Source organism: Pseudophryne corroboree, chromosome 1, assembly GCF_028390025.1.
Source record: "Pseudophryne corroboree isolate aPseCor3 chromosome 1, aPseCor3.hap2, whole genome shotgun sequence".
In the NCBI taxonomy this organism is placed as follows: Eukaryota; Metazoa; Chordata; class Amphibia; order Anura; family Myobatrachidae; genus Pseudophryne; species Pseudophryne corroboree.
Window position 1 is genome coordinate 1,100,078,833 of NC_086444.1, and position 24,658 is coordinate 1,100,103,490.

The 24,658-nt window shown below is 46.3% G+C and overlaps 1 long non-coding RNA gene across 1 annotated transcript; it reads right to left on the minus strand.

Annotated features, from left to right (window-relative positions):
- Positions 1 to 7,620: 7,620 nt before the first annotated feature.
- On the minus strand, positions 7,621 to 21,714 carry LOC134927515 (uncharacterized). The gene is made up of 4 exons (XR_010177663.1): positions 18,049 to 21,714; positions 9,880 to 9,953; positions 9,594 to 9,806; positions 7,621 to 9,008 (listed from the first exon to the last, which is right to left on the minus strand). It is a non-coding gene; the product is annotated as an uncharacterized LOC134927515 (long non-coding RNA).
- Positions 21,715 to 24,658: the final 2,944 nt, after the last annotated feature.

Here is a 24,658-nt window from a genome sequence, read left to right on the forward strand (position 1 = left end):
TGTCCATTGTTCCCCACATTTAATCTGTCTCAAATCATGTTACATACATCTAAGAAACATATCTAAAATACGACCATATCTTACACAAGACACAGCAAAAACTCTAATCCGTGCTCCCATTACCTCCGCATTGATTATTGTAATAGTCTCCAGTAACGCACGCAGGGGGGGTTTCTGAGTACCCAGAAACCCCCCCCCCCCCCTTCCCACAGACAAAGTTTTCTTTTTCAGTCAGCGGCAACTGTCTCCTCTACAGTTACTGCCACCCGCAGCCGCTAGCGTAGCTGCCGACAGCTCCGCAGAGAGAGCTCTATCCATGAGAGCTCTCTGCTTTGGAATACAGAAAACAGCACTACTCCTCCCCCCACCCCCTTGCAGCAGCGGGCAATCAACGGCGCTTGGTGAGCGGCACTGACATACTGTACAGCAGGAGCGGGTCAGTGGAGGCCCCCTGTACAGATAGTAGACGACCAAAAGGTAACTGCTGCTCTTCCTCCCCCGGAGCCACGGGCCGTTGACTGCACTGTGTGGATGCAGTGTACTATCAAGCAGGAGGAGGGAGTCAGTGGATGACTCCATGTTCCAGGTGCAGCTGCTGCATTAAGTGTGCGTGCGTGTCTCACACATATTATATGTGTGTGTGTATGTAGTATATATATCTTTTTTGGGGGGGTTCATTAATATTCATATAAAATATTTGTGTTGGGTGCTCCTTCTATGTGATATACAGTCTATAGGCAAATTCTAAATGGCACTCCAGGTCTCAAGTAAGTAACTAACATGACTAATTTACCAACGTATCATTTGTGTAATACATCTTTTTTCAAGGATCAGCCTTGAAAAAAGATATATTCAATCAGTGTTTTGATATATATACACACACACACACACACACACACACACACACACACACACACATACAGTCCATCAGGAATGCACTGTGCTCACATTGCAGCACTGAAATACAATACTTGGCTGAAATGATTGGCACTCCAGCAGGTTAAAAGCATGGCAAAAATCACACGTTCTTACTTCAGCATCTGGGAGTTTAATCCACCATCAGGAAAGATACATAACATTGCTGTGCATCCTTCCTGATGATGGATTAAACTCCGAAACGTTGAAGTAAGGATGTGTGATTTGAAAAATATCATGTCTGGAAACCCCCCTCTACAAATCCTGAATTTGCCCCTGGTCTCCTGACCGGTCTTCCCAAACATAAACTCTCACCACTACGATCCATTTTGAATGCAGCTTTGAGGCTAATCTTCCTTGCTAGACGTTCATCACCTGCAGATCCGCCCTGTCAGTCCCTCCATTGGTTACCGGTATTCTACCGTATTAAATATACTGTACTTTTACTTACATACAAGGCTATTAACCAAACTGCACCAACATACATCTCTTCACTCATCTCAAGATATCTTCCTAATCGACCTCTCCGCTCTGCACAAGATCTGCGTCTCTCATCCACACGTAGTACTTGTTCCCACTCAAAATTACAGGATTTATCCGGGCTTCACCCACTCCGTGGAATGCCCTCCCACGCACAATATGACTCACCTCTAGTCTCCAAACTTTTAAATGTTCCCTGAAAACTCACCTCTTCAGACAGGCCTATCAAATTCCAGACCCACCCACACAGGGGTTAAAGTGAGCCAGAACTGCGTTCTGTCAGTTCCACTTGGAGACGGAACGCAGTTCTGCCTCCTCCGGCTCACCTCACCTGCTGTGTGCCGCCGCCGCTGCTGGAAGATGCCCGGCGCCCGCTGAGATTGTATTACCAGCGGGCACCCGGCTCTCTCACAACAGCGGCAGCCGGAGGCAGGAGCTCAGTGCGCTATGGGAGAGACGTCATGACGTCTCTCTCATAGTACTTAGGAGCGGGTGCCGGAAGGAAGAACTTCAGCGGTCTGGGAGCGGGGATCGGTGAGTATGGTGTTTTTTATTTAATTTTTCCCCTATGTGTAATGGTGCTTCTATTGGGGGCAAACTACTCTGGGGGCATTACTACTGGGGGGGGGGGCATTACTACTGTGGGCAAACTACTGTGGGCATTTATACTGGGGGGGCATTACTACTGTGGGAAAAGTACTGGGGGCATTACTACTGGGAGGGGCATTACTACTGTGGGCAAACTACTGGGGGTATTACTACTGGGGGGGGCATTACTACTGTGGGCAAACTACTGGGGGCATTACTACTGGGGGGGCATTTCTATTGTGGGCAAACTACTGGGGGCATTACTACTGGGGGGGCATTACTACTGTGGGCAAACTACTGGGGGCATTACTACTGTGGGCAAACTACTGGGGGCATTACTACTGGGGAGGGCATTACTATTGTGGACAAACTACTAGGGGCATTACTACTGGGGGGCATTACTATTGTGGGCAAACTACAAGGGGGCAAGCTACTGGGGGCATTACTAATGGGGGCTAACTGCTGGGGACAAACTACAGGAGGGCATTACTACTGGGGGGTATAACTACAGGGGCATTACTACTTGGGGGCAAACTACAGTGGGGCATTACTACTGGGGGCTAAACTACATGGGGCTAACTACTGAAGGCATTACTAACGGGGGCTTACTACTGGGTGCATTACTAATGGGGGCTTACTACTGGGGGCATTACTACTGGGGGCATTACTAACGGGGGGAAACTACAGGAGGGCATTCCTACTTGGGGGCATTACTACAGGGTGGCTAAACTACTGGGGGCATAACTACAGGGGTTAAACTACTGGGGACATTACTACTTGGGGCAAACTACAGGAGGGCATTACTACTGGGGGTATAACTACAGGGGTATTACTACTTGGGGCATAACTACAAGGGTTAAACAACTGGGGGCATTACTACTGGGGGTTAAACTAAAAGGGGGCATAACTACTGGGGCTGAACTACAAGGAGGCAAACTACAGGGGGCATTACTACTGGGTGCTAAACTACAAGTGGGCAAACTAATGGGGGCAATACTAACGGGCAAACTACATGGGGGCTAAACTACTGGGGTCATAACTGCAGGGGCATTACCACTGGGGGAATACTACTGGGGCTAAATGACTGGGGGCATTACTACAGGCAACATTACTACTGGGGGCATTACCATTAAGTGCATTACTACTGGGGGCACTACCAGTGACGTGCGGTCTTTGGCTGGGGAGGCATAATAAAAAAATAAAAAAATATATATATATATATTTTCACATCAGATCTTAGTCCATTTTTGCACCTCCCTGCAGCCCATCGTAGGTGTGCGCAGCTAATTTTATTAGAGGGTGCACTGCCAGAGAGGCGTGTCTAGCACAGTCTTTTGTGAGTGTCTAGCACCACCCAGGGACATGTCTTGCACTGTTTTACATTCTCTCAGTAAAATCACATGGCTTAATCTAATTTCTCCCTAGTTCCTAATATTACAAGTAGATATAATACACCCCAGGGAAAAAAATAAACATAATGGTGCGACCACCAGCTGGTACGGACTGTCTGTTACGGTATAACCCTGAGTCCTAGCTGCCACTGCACCCTATCGCTGCTTACACTTTCACAACCTATTCCTGACCCAGTGGCGGAACTAGCGAGTGATGGGCCTACGTGCATATGCATTCCCCTCCCCCTGCCCCCCACACACTCCCCACCCCTTGCAACCCCCAGCACCTACACCCTGATTTTGATTACACCACACAGTATGAGCCGAAATTCACATTACGCCACACAGTATGAGCCGAAAATCACATTACGCCACACAGTATGAGCCGAAATTCACATTACGCCACACGGTATGAGACAAAATTCACATTACGCCACACAGTATGAGCCGAAATTCACATTACGCCACACAGTATGAGCCAGAATCCACATTATGCCACAAAATGCTTTTAGTGTATGCCCAGCTTTAAAGTTTTCGGAGTTTGCCTGCGACAATAAACACAATCTTCAGATGGCGTTTATTCCCAGAGCCCCGCTCTTCCTATGGTAAAGAGTTTCAGGGATGCCAAGAGGGATCCGAGCACTAGCGCAGAAGTCGGCGACGAGGATGGGTAAATAACGCTGCTACAGAAGTAGCAGTATTACAGATTGCAGGGACAGCTGCTTTTCAATGCTGAATTGCTCCGGTGATAAGTTTCCCCCGCAGTGAGTTGGATACTTGGGCCAATATTTACTAATAATCCGAGTTTGACCGATTTGTGTTTTTTTTTCTAAGTCCCAACACGGGAATTCACTAAGCACAAATCTCGGCAGTGTTTGGGCTATTCGTAATGGTTTTAACGGCAAAGTTCAGAAATACGAATGAATAGCCCATTGGTCAAACGCGGCTGTTATTTCATACAACACGGGTATTCACTATTCATTCGTATTTGGGTGTTAGTCTCTGAGTGCTCAATTGCGGTCGTATTTTTTTGCGATTCGTTAAAAAAAGCGGCAAAAAAATAGACCTGCTTTTTTCAGGCGTGTTTATATGTGTTACCACTTGCAAATCATTCACACCTGAATTAGGATGCCTATAAAAGGATCTTAGGCCCATTTCAATCAACCTACACTCAGAAATGGCAGCAGGACTGTGGGCCAGTGATCTTTTGTGTGCTGTGGGATTCCTCAGACTTAGACATCAGCCTGTAAGTAACCAGGGCCAAGAAACTGAACATGGTCAGCAGGTTGTACAGGTTCCGCGGAGGCTGCGCAGGCCTTGTTTTTTTAGGGGGCATTTTGAACTTGAACGCATTGTCCGATGATAGGGTCATACAGATGTTCCGTCTAAATCGTACCAACATTTTCCGTCTGTATGACCTTGTCAAACTGGGCCTAGACCCTGAGCCAGCACGCTCTCGCTCTGTCTCAGGCCTGCACAAACTCCTGGCTGTGTTGCACTTTATGGCTACTGGGAGCTTTCAGGCTGTGTCTGGGGATGTCATAGGAATCTCACAGCCCTCATTTTCAAGAATATTAACACAGGTGATGTATACCTAACTACCTCCTCTGTTTTTGGTTGTTTTTAATTACTCTCGGTGGCCAGTTCTGTCCTAAAATCTCATGTTTTATTTTCTATCAAATATACACACAGGTGCTGGCTGTTTTGCAGCCCCACATCGATGCCTCAATCTGCTTCCCTACCCAGGAGTCTCAGTGGCATGCCGTCAGGGTAGATTTCTATGAACTTGCTGGCATGCCCAATGTGCTGGGAGCCATAGATTGCACACACATTCAGCTGAGACCACCTAGGGGCAGGCAGCACATCTATACTAATCGTCATCTAGAGCACTCCACAAATGTGCAGGTGGTTTGTGATGCAAAACTCAAAATAATGAGTGTTGTTGCTGGTTACTCTGGGGGCTGCCATGACTCCTTCATCCTCAGTCAGTCATCCCTCTTTGATAAGTTTGAGGATGGACAAATGCCAGATGGATGGCTGCTGGGTATGTAATTTGATATGTGTAGGCCTGTGTATACTTTGCCCAAATACAGTGTGTTACTAATGTGTTGCTGTATCTTTTTTTTTTTTTAATTTATTTTATTGACAGGTGAGTAACAATAACATACATAATAAGAAAAATACGTTATACATAAGGATATTTAGGGATATATCGTCTCGTTATCGTAATAATAAATGGTATTATACCAGTAACCGTAGTAGCACCCCATGTAGACCCCTAGTGAAGTAAAACTTTGTATTTAAAGAGCTGAACATGTACAAGTTGATAGTAGGGAGTAACCATGATTGGGCTTGTTGAACATTTAGAAGCGGTGTACTCAGAAGGGGGGTGTGGAGTCGAGTGATTCTAAAAGATACCATTTGGTATCTTTAAAACATTTCCTTAGTGCTTCTTTGGTAATTGGGGAGAGGGTCAGAACATAGGGTAACCAGGTATTAAAGTACTGTGCTGTTAGTTTTTCCTTCTGCAAAGTGGTATTTGTCCAGTCAAGGTGGAAGAGGTGTGAGATCCTAGGGTGTACCAGTGTGATGGGTATTGGGTCGGTGGAGATCCATTGTGAAAGGATTGTTTTCTTTGTGGCCGCTGATAGTTTAATCAATAGGATACGTTGTCCTTTAGTTAGTCTGGTAGGCAGTGATTTCGGATATATGCCCCAAAATGCCCATGCTTTAGTAATGTCAAATTGTATTTGTAGATCTATTGTGATGTATGATTGGAGTGCTTGCCATAGTGGCTGCACCTTGGGGCAAGACCACAGGCAGTGAACCAGGTCTGCGTCCAGAGCAGCACATTTAAAACAGTGAGATGAAGGAGCAGCTCCCATGAGGTGTCGTAACTTTGGGGTAACGTATGCTCTATGTAGGATTTTCTGGTGCATTTCGGAGTATGAAATGGAACCCAGTGTTTTGTCTAGATAAGTGTTGGCCTCTAGTATCACTTTTAAGGAGAGATCTGGGAACTCTATTCTCCACTTCATAAGTCCCACTGAGCCTGTGTCTATGTTTAGTAAGGTGCGAGAATGTGAATATATAAAGGCTGTGGAAGAGGTGTTATTCACGGACAGGCGTAGTGTTTTGTCCAGATTGTGAGATTTATCCTGTTGTGGTATCAAGGACAGGGCCCTCTGTGCGTAACTGCAGGCTTGAAGGAATGGGAACAGTGGTATCTGTAAATGTGGGAAACGCGCTATGACCTGCGAGTGTGTTAGTAGAGTCAGTTTGTATCGGCATTCAAAAATTGGTGGATATATTTCAGGCCTCCATTGTGCCAAGTATAAAATATGTGTGAGGTTGTGTGGGGTTGAAAGTCTGGATTACCCGAAAGAGGTAGGAACAGTGATTTGTATCGTGATATTCCGTGTTGCTGTATCTTAACATGAAACACGTTATTATATCTGTCTTTCAGGTGATGGAGGATATGGCTGTTTCTCTTGGCTTCTAACTCCATTGTCCCGACCTGATACCCCTGCTGAACCCAATTACAATCATGCACATAAGTCCATGCAGAATGTGATAGAAAGATGTTTTGGTGTGCTGAAATCTAGGTTTCGGTGTCTGGATAAGTCTGGTGGCCTTTTGTTGTATAGTCCCTTGAAGGTGACTCAAATTGTGTTCTGCTGCTGCTTTCTTCATAACATGTGTTTGCAACAACATCTGCCACATGTTGATGAGGAGGAGGAGGATGAAGAAAGCAGCTGGCAAGCAGAGGAATTAGAGACATCTGGTGATACTTGGAGTACAGATGTCGGGAGGCAGGTTAGGCAAGACCTGATAAATACTTATTTTTAAGGTAAGTTTTGTTTGCTTCTTTCATTTTTTGTGTAAGCATAAATATATGTTGCCCCATTTTTCATTTAAAAACCATTACTCAGAATGTGTCTGTCTCCTTGAGACATACAAACAATACCCTCGCTTTATGCAAAACAAATGTAGCATGTGTATTGTGGTTTTTTTTAAATCTCTAAACAACAGATTATGAGTGGCATGCATGAAGTCTGGAAAAGTGTTAATAAACTTGTACTGATAATTTATTAAAAGCACACATAATCCACATAGTAATTTATTTAGTATTTTACTTTATGAATGTGTGTAACGTCCTAATGTAGCACTTCTCCACATATATGTTAGCCTTGAGGAATACATGTGTCCCTATGTGTGATGCTCCATCGTATTTAAGGGACACAAATTTAGTATCATCCAAATAATTTATTTTGTTATGTTTGCTGGAGTAAACTTGCAGATTTGTAAGTCAATACACAGTTTTCAACATATATCCATTATTATACACATTATTTGTGTTGATTAAAATATTTACAATTTCTTTGTTTCTGCATTATGTGTAATAATCTGATTACTCATTTTTAACACACACAAACATGGCACAACAATAATGTCATTCATTTTGGGCCAGAATTATCTAAATAGTTTCACAACATATTAGTACCTTTTTAGGCAACTCAATTGTGTTATTCTTGTTATGTCATCTAGAGAAGAAATGTAAAAGAGTTAAAAATCACATTGTAAGTTGTATTGGTCATGGATGAATCTGCATGGCTGCCAATTAGTCTGCCTGCAAGATATGAGAATGATTGGAATCTAGAAAGAGTAATGATTAGAAAAAAATCAAGTGGTCTTGTTACTGCATGCTACGAACAATGTGCAGATCAAATTACTTTTTCCTCCTCCAAAAAAATACCAAGATGTTAAAGAATAAATGTGTTGTCAAAAATCCTGTTGTTGTTTGTAACACTTATAATTAATGATGTTCAACAAATTGACAAGGTGCTAAGTATTATATATATTGAGACAAACCTACACTTACTAACTGTGATTATTTTCTTCTCTATACAGAAATCGGTGTTTCCATTTTTTATTTTTTTGGGGTTGGCTGCTTGGACTGGCCTTTGCCTTTACCACTGTCGTGTTGGCGTGCTCTGGTGGAGCGCCTTGGTGGTGAGGACACTGGCGATAGAATAGGAGTAGTCTTACCAGAACATCTGCTTCGTTGCTTTTGGTGCTGGGATCTGAGTGTTTCAGTGAGGTTAGTGAGGGTGGCATTAAGTTCACGTGTTGCAGTATTTTGATTCTCTAAAATTCTGGTGATAGATTCATTGATCATTTGATTGTTTTCTAAGATGTTGATGTAGCTTTGCTGTTGTCTGTGCTGTTCTTCCATTATGCGTTGTAAGTTGCCCATGACATGTGTAATGTCTGCACGCATGATTTCCATGGTATTGGCAATTCTGGTGGTTGGTTCATTTTGGCGACTGATATTTCTGCTGATTCTTCTGAGGTGAGATGGTAGGTTAGCAAAAATTTGGGTCTGCCTACGCAGGAAATCTTGATTAGTGGCCTGCTGTGTAGCCCAACTGTCCCAAAACACTTGATCAGGGCCTTGTGCTACTGGTGTTGTTGGGCTGTGTTGTGGTGGTGGAGTGCTTTACTGTGGTGGTGTACTCACAGGTGCTGGGTGGCTGATTCCTTCGATTAATGGCTACATTTGTAACATGATTGTCTCATCCATGTCACTGTGTTGCTGCTGTTGCGTCGGGATGCTGGTACTAGTACTAGAATCTGGAATTAGAACCATTTTGGCGTTAGACATATGTTTGAGAAATTAAAGCAAAGCAATAAACATGGAACACATGTATTTCAATGGTGCTTTCAGAAATCCAGCATAGCAACATCATCACTCAGAACTTAAATACATATTCCTGTTTGTGGCAAATGTGTCTGGTTACTTCATTCTTAAAGCAAGCACATGAGTTGTATGGTAGATCCGACATACTCCACCATAAAAACACACTTTAAATCATAATGTGTTGCCTTATAGTGTTTAAAACAGAAACATAGTAATGTTTTGGCATGTTGGTGCCAATTTTACGACAAACACATAAGAGAAATCGATGAAAGCTTTGCCAAGCTTACACATGTGTTTATGTTGCAGCATCTTCCACACAATCTGCTGCTGTATGGCTGAAGTGGACATACAGTACATATCTTTACTTGATGTGGACAAGGCCATATTGCTCACAATCCATTTGTTGTTGTTTTTTCGGTAAGTATAGCAGATTTTGTGGATTTTAGAGTTAATTAGTCTAATTAAATGGATTATTATGAGATGAGTAATTTTTTAAATCATTACATTTTCTTACTCACAATCAAGATGAGGGGATTGTGGTTGGTGTCTTGGAGGTGTGACCAAAAGTTGGAGTGGTGGGACAGAAGAAACTGTAGACAATCTTCGTGGCGGGGTACACTGCTGTGGTTGTGATTGGACATCAGACCTTGCTTTCTTTGTTGCCACATGTATTATTGTTTGGTGTGATACAGGAGTCCGCCTTCTGCTGCTCAAGACTTCTTTTGATGGACCTAGGATTTAAAGTGTACTTTTGTTATGGCCATTCCTTTACAAACATAACCTATACTACAAAGGACACTTTACCTGCTTCCGCAGCGTCATCATCATCAGATGTCATGAGAGTGACTGTAGGCCGACCAGTACTGCTTTTTTTAACACTGTAAATAATGAAACAAATAAAATAACTAATTTATTCATGCTATTGTTGATACATCCACCCATTATGTTTTTAAACATTAAATATTTCAAAAATGGATGCTTATTTATTTAGTGAATAATTTCTGAACAAAACCATCAAATAATTTAAAAAACACACACATTGGCCAATATCCATATGCACTATGGAAAGTGCAACACAGGAAATAATGTACAGGACACAGACATAGGACACAGGGGCAGATTAATTAAGCCTGTATCACTGACCTAGGTTGGGGGTGTTGTGAACTCAGGGGTTCTTCCGATGGTAGGGAAGAGGAACCACAGTTGGGTCGGAACAGGGATGGCCTGATATAGGTCTTCCTCATACAGGACTCTGACAGTAAGGCTTGATGAAAATATTGAAGAACTTTATTGCATGATGGGAGCAACACAATGTCACATAGCAGAGAGGAAACTTATGGGGAAATGTCCAGGCCTATAGAAGAACTTGTAAGCAATGTTAAAGATGCTAATAAATGAAGTACTTGTGAGTGATGGTGAAAGACACTGAGAACGATGTTTTAAAGATGCTGATGATTGAAGAGCTTGTGAGCGATGTTAAAAGATACTGGTGACTGAAGAACTTGTGAGCGATATTTTTAAAGACACTGATGATTTGAAGAACTTGTGAACGGTGTTTAAAGACACTGATGATTTGTAGAATTTGAGAGCGGTGTTTAAAGACACTGATGACTTGTAGAACTTGAGAGCGGTGTTTGAAGACACTGATGATTTGTAGAACTTGAGAGCGGTGTTAAAGACACTGATGATTTGTAGAACTTGAGAGCGGTGGTTAAAGACACTGATGATTTATAGAACTTGAGAGCGGTGGTTAAAGACACTGATGATTTGTATAACTTGAGAGCGGTGTTTAAAGACACTGATGATTTATAGAACTTGAGAGCGGTGGTTAAAGACACTGATGATTTGTATAACTTGAGAGCGGTGTTTAAAGACACTGATGATTCATAGAACTTGAGAGCGGTGGTTAAAGACACTGATGATTTGTATAACTTGAGAGCGGTGTTTAAAGACACTGATGACTTGTAGAACTTGAGAGCGGTGTTTAGCCCGCAGCCCACGCTGACTCCAAGAAGAACTGGTGACTGGACCACAGAGGAACACACCAGCCGCTGGGAACGCTGGAAACTGTGCAGCAACTGGCACCTGGAAATGCCGGAGACACTGGAGTACAACTGCAGAGAGACTCGCCGGGAACAAGAGCACTGGCATCCACTTCAGGGGAAAGACAATACTCAGGCGCCGAGGCTCTGCCCGGCGTCTGACTTTGAATCTCCCGCCTCTGCTGGATTGGCGGAACAGTCTGATGACGTCACCTGCTCCCCGCCCACGTGATGCCGGGTGTCATGGTGGCGCCCCTGCCCCGGGGAACCGCCGGGAGACGCGCCAGCCAGACGCCGGAGCCCGTGGACCACCGAAGGCGGAGGCCGCATCACAGACCAGCAGGCACGCAGGGGTAAGCGCGGTGAACGCCGCCTCTGGCGTGTGACAGTACCCCCTCCTCCAGGAGTGATCCCGGACACTTTCCAGGTTTTGTTGGATGTCTGGAATGGAAGATCCGCACCAGACGGGGAGCCATAACTTCAGTAGCCTTGACCCAGCTCCTCTCCTCAGGGCCAAAACCTTTCCACTCCACCAAATACTGTAGATTCTTGTGAAGATAACGAAAGTCAAGAAAAGCTTTGATTTCAAAGTCCGTTCCAGCTTCAGTCTCTGCAGAGGTTGGCCTCGGGGACTTTGAATGGAACCGGTTTAAAATAAGGGGGCAAAGGAGAGAGACATGGAAGGAATTTGGTATCCAGAGGTGGGAAGGCAATCCCAATTTGCAGACAACCGGGTTCAGGACTTGTAACACGGGGTAAGGTCCAATAAACCTCGGAGCGAACTTCATAGTGGGCACCCTTAACCGAAGATTGCGGGTAGAGAGCCATACCCTGTCACCAACCTTGTATTGGGGAGCTGCTCGTCGCTTCCTATCCGCAAAGAACTTATAGCGGCCGGAGACTCTCTTGAGGTTAGCATGAACTCGACTCCAAATTTGACTGAAGTGCAGGAGAGTAGAGGCTGCAGCAGGCACATCCTCCGGAGGACAAATGGGTAATTCTGGAACTTGGGGATGGAATCCATAATTAATGAAAAATGGGGACTCACCAGTCGAAGAGTGGTACAGATGATTATGGGCAAACTCGGCCCATGGCAACAGTTCCACTCAATCATCTTGCGAGGGAGAGAGATAAACACGGAGAAAAGTCTCTAAATCTTGATTGACGCGTTCAGTTTGCCCATTGGTTTGTGGATGGTAAGTGGATGAAAACTTATTTGTAAGGCCATACAGAGGGCTCTCCAGAATCTTGCAGTGAACTGCAGAGACGATTTCCTGAGGTAACCCTTGCAGGCGGAAATGTTCCCGGATAAATAACAAAGCCAACTTGGGAGCTGATGGTAACCCGGTCAAAGGTACAAAATGTGCCATCTTAGAGAAACGGTCAATAATTACCCAGACGGTATTGTGACCCTTGGAGAGGGGCAATTCGGTGACAAAGTCCATAGAGATATGGGTCCAAGGCCTCTTAGGAATGGACAGTGGATGCAACAACCCCGCAGGAGGCAGATGAAGAATTTTGTGCTGAGCACACTGAGGACATGAGTTGACATAACCTTGAATATCCTTCTTCATAGTGTCCCACCAGTAAGATCTTCGTAGAAACTCCCACATCTTTTGAACTCCAGGATGACCGGAAAACTTGGAAATATGAGCCCACTGCAACAATCTTGGTCGGAATTTAGCTGGCACAGACATTCTCCCAGGAGGAGGACCCAGAGCGGTGGGAGCCGCTGACATAGAAACTGGACTGAGAATCAAAGCCTTCTCAACGGAATTCTCCTCATCCGAAGCCATTAAGGAACGGGATAAAGCATCAGCCTTTGTGTTAAAAGTCCCAGCCCGGTACTTAATAACAAACGAGAATCGAGTAAAGAAGAGCGCCCATCTAGCTTGACGGGGATTCAAGCACTGGGCCGTCTTGAGGTACAGCAAATTCTTGTGATCAGTGAAAATTGTAATTAGGTGTTTAGCACCTTCCAAAAGATATCTCCATTCCTCCAAGGCAGATTTTATTGGCAAAAGCTCTTTGTCTCCAATGGTGTAATTCCGTTCAGCAGGAGAGAACTTGCGAGAATGGAAACTACATGGATGTAACTGCCCATCTGGAGCGTACTGCGAAAGCACGGCACCTATGCCTACCGTGGAAGCATCAACCTCCAAAAAGAATGGTTTTGAAAAATTTGGTTGTTGGAGTACCGGAGCAGACATAAAGGCTGCCCTCAACTGAGCGAACGCTGCTACAGCTTCAGAGGACCAATGACTTGGGTCAGAACCCTTCTTGGTTAGGGCAGTGATAGGTGCCACAATGGTAGAGAATCCCTTTATGAATTTCCGGTAGTAATTTGCAAAACCCAGAAATCGTTGTACCGCTTTCAAGGAAAGAGGCTGAGTCCAGTCCCGAATGACAGTGAGTTTCTCCGGATCCATACGAAGCTCCGTGCCCGAAATGATGTAACCAAGAAATGGAATAGAAGGGACCTCAAAGGTACATTTGGAAATCTTGCCATAAAGATGATTCTCTCGCAATCGAAGAAGTACCTCTTTGACCTGTATTCTGTGCTCTGTGAGATTCTTAGAAAATATCAGAATGTCATCCAAATATACCAATACACTTAGGTATAGCATATCCCGAAAGATTTCATTAATGAATCCCTGGAAGACGGCAGGGGCGTTGCTGAGGCCAAACGGCATTACCAGATACTCATAATGCCCGTCCCTGGTATTGAAGGCCGTCTTCCATTCGTCCCCCTGTCGGATACGTATCAAATTATAAGCTCCCCTTAAATCGAGCTTGGTGAAGACTCGGGCTCAGCGAACTCTATCAAAAAGCTCCGTGATGAGCGGCAAAGGATACTTATTCTTAATGGTGACATCATTTAGACCACGATAGTCAATACATGGTCTCAGCCCTCCGTCCTTCTTCTTCACAAAAAAGAAACTTGCCCCCGCCGGTAGGTAGAGGGGCGGATGAATCCTTTCTGCAGATTAGATTTGATATAGTCCGACATAGCTTGGGTCTCGGGTAACGATAAGGGATAAGTGCAACCCCGAGGTGACATTTTCCCCGGAATGAGCTCAATGGGGCAGTCCCAGGGTCTATGCGGTGGTAACTGATCGGCCGCCTGTTCCGAGAACACGTCTGAAAACTCCCGATAGGCCTCTGGAATGAGCCCTTCATCTGACTTGGAAGATACACGGAGCGGGTAGACAGGAGTGAGACAATTTGAATGACAAAATGGACTCCAAGATATTATTTGTGTCGAACTCCAGTCGACGTGAGGGTTGTGAAGTTTAAGCCAAGGAAGGCCAAGAACCAGATCGTGGGGAATCTCCCGAATCACTAGGAACTCCAGGTGTGCTTGATGCAGAGCTCCCACTTGCAGCTTGATTGGCACTGTACAACTTGAAATCAGACCGTTAGAAATTTGGGTACCATTGATAGCAGTCAACGTAATAGGTCGTTCGACCGACCGTAACTGAAAACCCAGATTCTGTGCACAGGAAAGGGAAATAAAATTCCCCACAGCCCCTGAGTCCAGCAGAGCCTTAACGGGTTTGGCTATTGACTCAGAAAACAGAGACACGGAGAGTAAACAGTCCACTGTCGGAGAAGGTTTAGAAGAAACCCCTAGCTCGACTCCTCCAGAACAAGCTAGGACTGCCCATTTCCCGGGCGAGACTTGCAAAACTTGAGAAAATGATCCGCGGCTCCACAATAGAGGCAGAGTCTACCCTCACGACGACACTGACGTTCTTCTGGGGACAGCCGAGATCGATTAATCTGCATGGGTTAGTCAGGACTCGGAATAACCGTTTGCTTAGACGGAAGAGATCGGACCCTTGATCGATCTGACCGACTACGTTCGCCACCTCGTTCCTGCATGCAAAGATCAACCTTTACACAGAGCGAGATCAACTGTTCTAAGGAATCTGGCAAATCTCTAGTGATCAACTCGTCCTTTAGACGATCGGAGAGCCCGTTCCAAAAGGCAGCCCGGAGGGCATCATTATTCCAGCGCAGTTCTGAGGCTATGGTCTGAAAATGAATCACATACTGTCCCACTGAACGAGAGCCTTGTCGACACGGAGCAAGTCTGCAGAGGCAGCGGTCGTCCTGCCGGGCTCATCAAAGATCCTCCGGAATGACGTAATGAAGTTGGTGTAACTAGAAACCAACGGATCAGATCGCTCCCATAATGGAGACACCCAATCCAATGCTGAACCCTCAAGCAAAGAAATAATGTATGCCACCTTGGACCGATCAGTAGGGAAGTTATGTGAAAGGAGTTCAAAATGTACCTCGCACTGATTGAGAAAACCACGGCAATTCTTTGGATTCCCGTTATAGCGAGAAGGAGTAGGGAGCTGAAGGCGTGACCTGGTTCCAGACAAGGATGGAACATTACTAGAGACAACCACTGGAGCGGGTACTGGAACTGGGGCCGGAACTACTGAAGCCAGAGAAGCCTAAATTTGATCCAGCCGGCCAGATAATTCCTGGAGATAATGCATCACCTGGCTCTGTGCTGCTTCCTGACCTTGAACTCGGGAAACCAGGTCCTGGATGGTACTTGCCTCTGGGTTCCGATCCCCCGGGTCCATGAGGCCTGAGTATACTGTCACTGACCTAGGTTGGGGGTGTTGTGAACTCGGGGGTTCTTCCGATGGTAGGGAAGAGGAACCACAGTTGGGTCGGAACAGGGATGGCCTGATATAGGTCTTCCTCATACAGGACTCTGACAGTAAGGCTTGGTGAAAATATTGAAGAACTTTATTGCAGGAAGGGAGCAACACAATGTCACATAGCAGAGAGGAAACTTATGGGGGAATGTCCAGGCCTATAGAAGAACTTGTAAGCAATGTTAAAGATGCTAATAAATGAAGTACTTGTGAGTGATGGTGAAAGACACTGAGAACAATGTGTTAAAGATGCTGATGATTGAAGAGCTTGTGAGCGATGTTAAAAGATACTGGTGACTGAAGAACTTGTGAGCGATGTTTTTAAAGACACTGATGATTTGAAGAACTTGTGAACGGTGTTTAAAGACACTGATGATTTGTAGAATTTGAGAGCGGTGTTTAAAGACACTGATGACTTGTAGAACTTGAGAGCGGTGTTTGAAGACACTGATGATTTGTAGAACTTGAGAGCGGTGGTTAAAGACACTGATGATTTATAGAACTTGAGAGCGGTGGGTAAAGACACTGATGATTTGTATAACTTGAGAGCGGTGTTTAAAGACACTGATGATTTATAGAACTTGAGAGCGGTGGTTAAAGACACTGATGATTTGTATAACTTGAGAGCGGTGTTTAAAGACACTGATGATTCATAGAACTTGAGAGTGGTGGTTAAAGACACTGATGGTTTGTATAACTTGAGAGCAGTGTTTAAAGACACTGATGACTTGTAGAACTTGAGAGCGGTGTTTAGCCCGCAGCCCACGCTGACTCCAAGAAGCACTGGTGACTGGACCACAGAGGAACACACCAGCCGCTGGGAACGCTGGAAACTGTGCAGCAACTGGCACCTGGAAATGCTGGAGACACTGGAGTACAACTGCAGAGAGACTCGCCAGGAACAAGAGCACTGGCATCCACTTCAGGGGAAAGACGATACTCAGGCGCCGAGGCTCTGCCCGGCGTCTGACTTTGAATCTCCCACCTCTGCTGGATTGTCGGAACAGTCTGATGACGTCACCTGCTCCCCGCCCACGTGATGCCGGGTGTCATGGCGGCGCCCCTGCCCCGGGGAACCGCCGGGAGCTGCGCCAGCCAGACGCCGGAGCCCGTGGACCACCGAAGGCGGAGGCCGCAACACAGACCAGCAGGCACGCAGGGGTAAGCGCGGCGAACGCCGCCTCTGGCGTGTGACAGCCTGTTGAAGTAATAAAGTGGAAGGTGATAAAGCACCAGCCAATCAGCTCCCAAGGGTCATTTTGCAAACTCAGCCTGTAACATGGAAGTTATGACCTGATTGGTTGGTAATTTATCAACTTCCACTTTATCACTTCACCAGGCTGAATAAAGCTGGCCCACAGTTACTAATACATACACTAACAAGCCAAAACACACACACATCTTCATTTAAAAATGTTATGTAATTAATGAAAGAAGCAATATAGAAAATGCTCTGTGATGTGGCACTCCAAACACACATTAGCACAATATGAGCCAAAAAACAAACCAACATTAAAATAACCAGCATAATAGTACGGTAACTAAGTCTGCAGTGTTGTGTCAGGGTACAAATACATACTCTAAATCAGAGGTTCTCAAACTCGGTCCTCGGGGGCACACAAAGTGCATGTTTTGCAGGTCTCCTCACAGAATCGCAAGTGAAATAATTAGCTCCACCTGTGGACCTTTTAAAATGTGTCAGTGAGTAATTAATACACCTGTGCACCTGCTGGGTTACCTGCAAAACATGCACTGTGTGTGCCCCCGAGGACCGAGTTTGAGAACCTCTGCTCTAAATGAACCAAAAAATAGTGGGTTTGTCTTAAACAAGATTACATACAGTACTAATGAAATTACACATGTAACTGGCTTCAAAGCCACTTTGCACTACTCCAGCCTCTAACATCTCAACCACTGATTTCCAAACATTGCACATGGATAACTGAAATCAAAAACATAGGCCAACTTGCAAACTGACAAATGTGCAAAAGGAAAACATTATTGCTGGACAATTCAATGACACACCAAGTCCAAACTACACATGGAAAATGTACTGTAAAAAAACCACATGACATACAATAAAGTACTATGTTACTATGGCTTTTGTAGAAAACATTACCCAAAACAATGTATTTGCTGACGCACACATGAAGATGGGAGTAATATGCAACGTCACATGACACACATTTCCCCAAAAAATAACGCAAGAAGTAATGTAATAGAATGTTACGACAAATACACATGCTCACCATCCTTCCTGGGCAGATCGGAATCACGGACATGGGTTGCAGACATTACTTCAGGAGGTATTAAACTCCGCATGGGCTCCTCATAGTCCAAATATCTGGCAATATAGGGCTGTCCACCACCGGTTTTGCGAGCCGACATCGCCTCCTTGGCCATTTTGGACTTGACACGTCGCTTTATGTCATAGTACCGTTTGCGGCACGTGTCCTCCGTCCGCTTGACCACCCCCTCACTATTTACAGCAGCAACTTTCGCCCACAACACCGTCTTCTTCCGTGTTGGCACCTTGGCGGACTCAGGCCCAAATAGCTGCCGCTGATACTTCATCAGCTCCCGCACCAATGCCACATTTTCAGCATAACTAAACTTTACATTCCGCCCAGTCTTAGTAGTGGTGCGTGGCTGCGGAGCTCTCTGACTGTCACTATCACTGTCACTTGTGGCTGCTGCAGCAACCTCACCCACCTCCTCCACCTCACTAACCTCACTCTCACTCACCTCAGCCACCTCACCCTCAGACATAATTGTGTGGTTCAACAATTAACACAGAAAAATACAAACAACACACTCCTCCACTACCACTGCACAACTCACACACACACACACACACACACACACACACACACACACACACACACACACACACACACTGACAAGGGACTATAAATCAAAAAAACTTGGACAAAAAATGAGACAAAACCAAAAAAAACAAGACTACAAGAATGACAAGATTACTTTCACACACAATACTACACTCAGAAATCGCCCAAAAAACTCCTCACCAAACCAACTACTCACCAACCTCCACAGCACAACCTCCCTCCTCACCATTAACTAAACCCACGAGGTGCGGACGGTTTGGGGCGTATTTATATGGTTGCGCACAGACACTCCAACATCTGAAACACAACCAATCACGAACGGGGATGAAAATCGAAACTAAAAGTGAAAATGCGGCCGTGGTTGATAAATAACCCTGCCGCGTTTAACATAGAAAATAAACCAGTAAAAAACACGTACGCAAATGACAATGACGGCCAGAAATGTGACAAAAAAAAACGACTGGCATCGACAGCGGAAAACAAAAAAACCATAAACTCGACTGCTTCGTAAGTTGGCGTATATAGTTTCAAAAAGTTGCATGAAAATGCATCCGATAACAAACGAGTTTAAACACTACACAAACCGACTCAAACACGAATATTAGTAAATAAACCCCTTGGTGAATAGGCCCCTAAACGCACTCCAAATATAATGCAAGCATTTGATCATCATGGGGTTTATGTAATAGGGTCTGAGTTCTCAAATGGTTTTGATACTTGACACAGGCCGGACAGAGCCCTCACATCGGGACAGGTGTGTGTGTGATGCCGCTATCAGGAAACTGTTACTGCAGCCCTGTGCGGATCCACACACTCCAATGTTCTTGGGGGGTGATTCCGAGTTGTTCGCTCGCTAGCTGCTTTTAGCAGCATTGCACACGCTAAGCCGCCGCCCTCTGGGAGTGTATCTTAGCATAGCAGAATAGCGAACGAAAGATTTGCAGAATAGCGAAAAAAGACATTTCTTAGCAGTTTCTGAGTAGCTCCAGACCTACTCACAAATAGCGATCAGTTCGGGCCGTTTCGTTCCTGGTTTGACGTCACACACACGCCCAGCGTTCGGCCAGCCACTCCCCCGTTTCTCCAGACACTCCCGCGATTTTCCCTGGCACGCCTGCGTTTTTCCACACACTCCCAGAAAACGGCCAGTTTCCGCCCAGAAACACCCACTTCCTGTCAATCACACTGCGATCACTTGAACGAGTTAAAATCTTCGTTCGGGCGTGAGTAAATCTACTAAGTTTTGTGGTAAAATACTAACCGCATGCGCACTGCGAACCATGCACATGCGCATTTTTGCCTTAAGCGCTCCGTTGCGAAAATCGTCAACGAGCGAACAACTCGGAATGACCCTCTTGGTGAGAAGAGTTACACATGATTTAAATTAAGCTGGACACTTGGAGGGTGGTGACAGGACTGCGGTAATGTGTTGTAAACCGTGCGATGCCAGAGGTACCGTGAGTCACCCTCTCTGACTAAACTCTGCCTGGCGCGCACCCAATAAACAGGACTGGGGCCCAACTCTTCCTCCTGTATCACAGGTCATAAACTTGCTAGCTTGTAGAACCATTGATAGCTTGGCACATCCTCCCATGCTATACAGTATGCTAAACATTGATGCGCTGTTATATGTGTGTTCCCCCCCTCCCCCCCATGCGCACGCCAGTGCAGCCCGTCCAGCTGACCCCCTCACTCACCTGAGACGCTGCTGCCTGGAAGGGTGGAGGAGCAGGAACTAGACGGGAGTGCTGCCCACTGCCGCCGCATACTCTCCAGGTTCGGGCTTCCCAGGGCCACCGCTGCTGTACTGTAGTGACCCGGGACAGCTCACAGTAACTGCCGGGTCCCGCCTCCGCTTCTCCCACCGCCTCTGGGTGATTGGACCAGCGGATCCACCACTGGATCCGCTGTCCAATAACAGCTGTCATTTACCTGAAAGCCCATCCCAGGCTGTCAGCGAGGCACTTGTATAAGTGCCGCTTTCCCCTCTCTTTCTAATGGGCTTTTAAAGCCCAGTGTTTGGCCCTGCCCCCCGCTGCATCCCCGTTTTCACTGTGTACGGGAGGCACTTGTTATGAGTGCCTCCCAAACTAATTTCATAGTCTAAATTTATTAGAATAATATTAAGAAGATACCTATGACACAGAATATGTGTCTTATGTATCTTCTTTATATTATTTTAATCATTAGTGACAGGGGAGGCACTGCACGTCCCTGGGCACTACTAATGAGGGCATTGTAAAGGGGGCACTTCATAAGGGGCATCACTCCTGGGGACATAAGGGGCACTACTATTATGGGCATTGCATAAGGGGCACCACTACTATGGGCTCTATGTAAGGGGCACTACCAGTACAGTGGACATTGCATAAGGAGCACTACTTCTGTGGGCATTGTATAAGGGGCGCTACTGCTGTGGGCATTATGTGTATTACGGGGTGCTACTACTGTGGGCATTATTACTATTGTGTGACAACGCCCCTTTCTTTTTGAGACCACGCCCCCTTTTGAGACCACACACCCTTCCAGCGCGCGCCGTAGGCGCGCACAACAGCTTTATTGCTTTTTCTCCTTGGGGAGGGGGGTGAGTTCCACCACCTCTCTAGGACCACTTTAAGCACTGCACCCACATAACCTTCAGTGATTCCCTATCTAATTAATTACATCCTCTCAGTACAGCAGTGGCGTGCGGTGAGGTCAGTGGCTGGTGAGGCATGCCCATTACCGCCAGTGACCGCTACTGTACTGCTGCTCCCGCCAGCTACCCATGCCTGCTAAAGTCACCGCCAGCTACTGCCCCCGCCACTAATTCCCAGTCTGATGCCACCACCAATGCCAGTGAAGTCTAGGGAGCAGAGGCAGCCATGGTCTGGGCAGCAGAGGTGCCCAGGTTTAAGGAGAGCAGCAGAGAGTCTGCCTGGAGGCATGGAAGCAGGATTAGAGCTGCAGGCTGGTTGATCAAGACATCGGCAGTAATTGCCCCCTCCCCTTATACCCCAGCACACAGGCACTGCGCAGTAATCACCCCTCCCCCTTTATACCCCAAAACACACCCACAGTAATCACCCGCCTCCCCTTATACCCCAGCACACACGCAGTAATCACCTCTCCCCCTTTATACCCCAAAACACACCCACAGTAATCACCCCCCTCCACTTATACCCCATCACACACGCAGTAATCACCTCTCCCCCTTTATACCCCAAAACACACCCACAGTAATCACCCCCCCTCCCCTTATACCCCAGCACACATGCAGTAATTACCCCTCCCCCTTTATACCCCAAAACACACCCACAGTAATCACCCCCCTCCCCTTATACCCCAGCACACACGCAGTAATCACCCCTCCCCCTTTATACCCCAAAACAAACCCACAGTAATCACCCCCTCCCCTTATACCCCAGCACACACGCAGTAATCACCTCTCCCCCTTTATACCCCAAAACACACCCACAGTAATCACCCCCCCTCCCCTTATACCCCAGCACACATGCAGTAATTACCCCTCCCCCTTTATACCCAAAAACACACCCACAGTAATCACCCCCCTCCCCTTATACCCCAGCACACACGCAGTAATCACCCCTCCCCCTTTATACCCCAAAACACATCCACAGTAATCACCCCCTCCCCTTATACCCCAGCACACACGCAGTAATCACCCCTCCCCCTTTATACCCCAAAACACACCCACAGTAATCACCCCCTCCCCTTATACCCCAGCACACACGCAGTAATCACCCCTCCCCCTTTATACCCCAAAACACACCCACAGTAATCACCCCCCTCCCCTTATACCCCAGCACACACGCAGTAATCACCCCTCCCCCTTTATACCACAAAACACACCCACAGTAATCACCTCCACTTATATCCCAGCACACACTCCCCCTTTATACCCCAAAACACACCCACAGTAATCACCCCCCCCTCCCTTTATACCCCAGCACACACGCAGTAATCACCCCTCCCCCTTTATACCCCAAAACACACCCACAGTAATCACCCCCCCCCCCTCCCCTTATACCCCAGCACACACGCAGTAATCCCCCCCCCCCATACCCTGGCATACATACAGTAATCCCCCACCATACCCTGGCACACATGCAGTAATCAACCCCCCCCCCCCTCCATACCATGGCACACACACAGTGATCACCTCCCATACACCGGCACACATGCAGTACATACCTCCCAACATGACCCTCTCCAGGAGGGACACAATGCTCTGCTTCTGGACTTCGCTCTTAATGTATGATTGCCAGCACCTGTGGTGAAACACCTTTTTTATACATTAACCTGTTCAGCACAGGTGATGGCAATCATCCAGTAAGAGAAAAGTCCAGAACCAGAGCATTCTGTCCCTCCTGGAGAGGGTCATGTTGGGAGGTATGCATCATGCAGTAATCACCCCCCCATACCATGGCACACACGCAGTAAAATCACCCCCTATAACCTGGTATACACGCAGTCCCCCCCCCCCATACCCTGGCACACACTCAGTAATCACCCCTTATAACCTGGCACACACGCAGTAATCCTCTCCCCATACCCTGACACCCACGCAGTAATCACCCCCCCCCCCCCCATACCCTGGCACACACTCAGTAATCACCCCCTATAACCTGGCACACATGCAGTAATCTCCCCCATACCCTGTCACACGCAGTAATCACTAGTGATGAGCGGGTTCGGTTTCTCGGAAACCGAACCCCCCCCGAACTTCACCCTTTTTACACGGGTCCGAGCCATACTCGGATTCTCCCGTATGGCTCGGTTAACCCGAGCACGCCCGAACGTCATCATCCCGCTGTCGGATTCTCGCGAGATTCGGATTCTATATAAGCAGCCGCGCGTCGCCGCTATTTTCACTCGTGCATTGGAAATGTTAGGGAAAGGACGTGGCTGGCGTCCTCTCCGTTATTGTTGAACTTGATTGTGCACTATTGCTTAATTGTGAGGAGGGCTGGGGAGCAGCTGTATAATATAGGAGGAGTACAGTGCAGAGTTTTGCTGATCAGTGACCACCAGTTATCCGTCTCTGCCTGAAAAAAACGCTCCATATCTGTGCTCACAGTGTGCTGCATATATCTGTGCTCACACTGCTTAATTGTGGGGACTGGGGAGCAGCTGTATAATATAGGAGGAGTACAGTGCAGAGTTTTGCTGACAGTGACCACCAGTATACGTTGTCTGCCTGAAAAACACTCCATATCTGTGCTCAGTGTGCTGCTTTATTGTGGGGACTGGGGACCACCAGTATAATATTATATAGGAGGAGTACAGTGCAGAGTTTTGCTGACCAGTGACCACCAGTATATAATATATAGCATTACGGTACAGTAGGCCACTGCTGTACCTACCTCTGTGTCGTCATTAAGTATACTATCCATCTAGATTCTATACCTGTGGTGCATTTCAGTTGTGCAGTTTGCTGACACAGTGACCACCAGTATATATAGCAGTATGGTACGGAAGGCCACTGCTGTACCTACCTCTGTGTCGTCATTAAGTATACTATCCATCTACATTCTATACCTGTGGTGCATTTTAGTTTTGCAGTTTGCTGACACAGTGACCACCAGTATACTATATATAGCAGTACGGTACGGAAGGCCACTGCTGTACCTACCTCTGTGTCGTCATTAAGTATACTATCCATCTACATTCTATACCCGTGGTGCATTTTAGTTTTGCAGTTTGCTGACACAGTGACCACCAGTATACTATATATAGCAGTACGGTACGGAAGGCCACTGCTGTACCTACCTCTGTGTCGTCATTAAGTATACTATCCATCTACATTCTATACCCGTGGTGCATTTTAGTTTTGCAGTTTGCTGACACAGTGACCACCAGTATACTATATATAGCAGTACGGTACGGAAGGCCACTGCTGTACCTACCTCTGTGTCGTCATTAAGTATCCTATCCATCTACATTCTATACCTGTGGTGCATTTCAGTTGTGCAGTTTGCTGACACAGTGACCACCAGTATACTATATA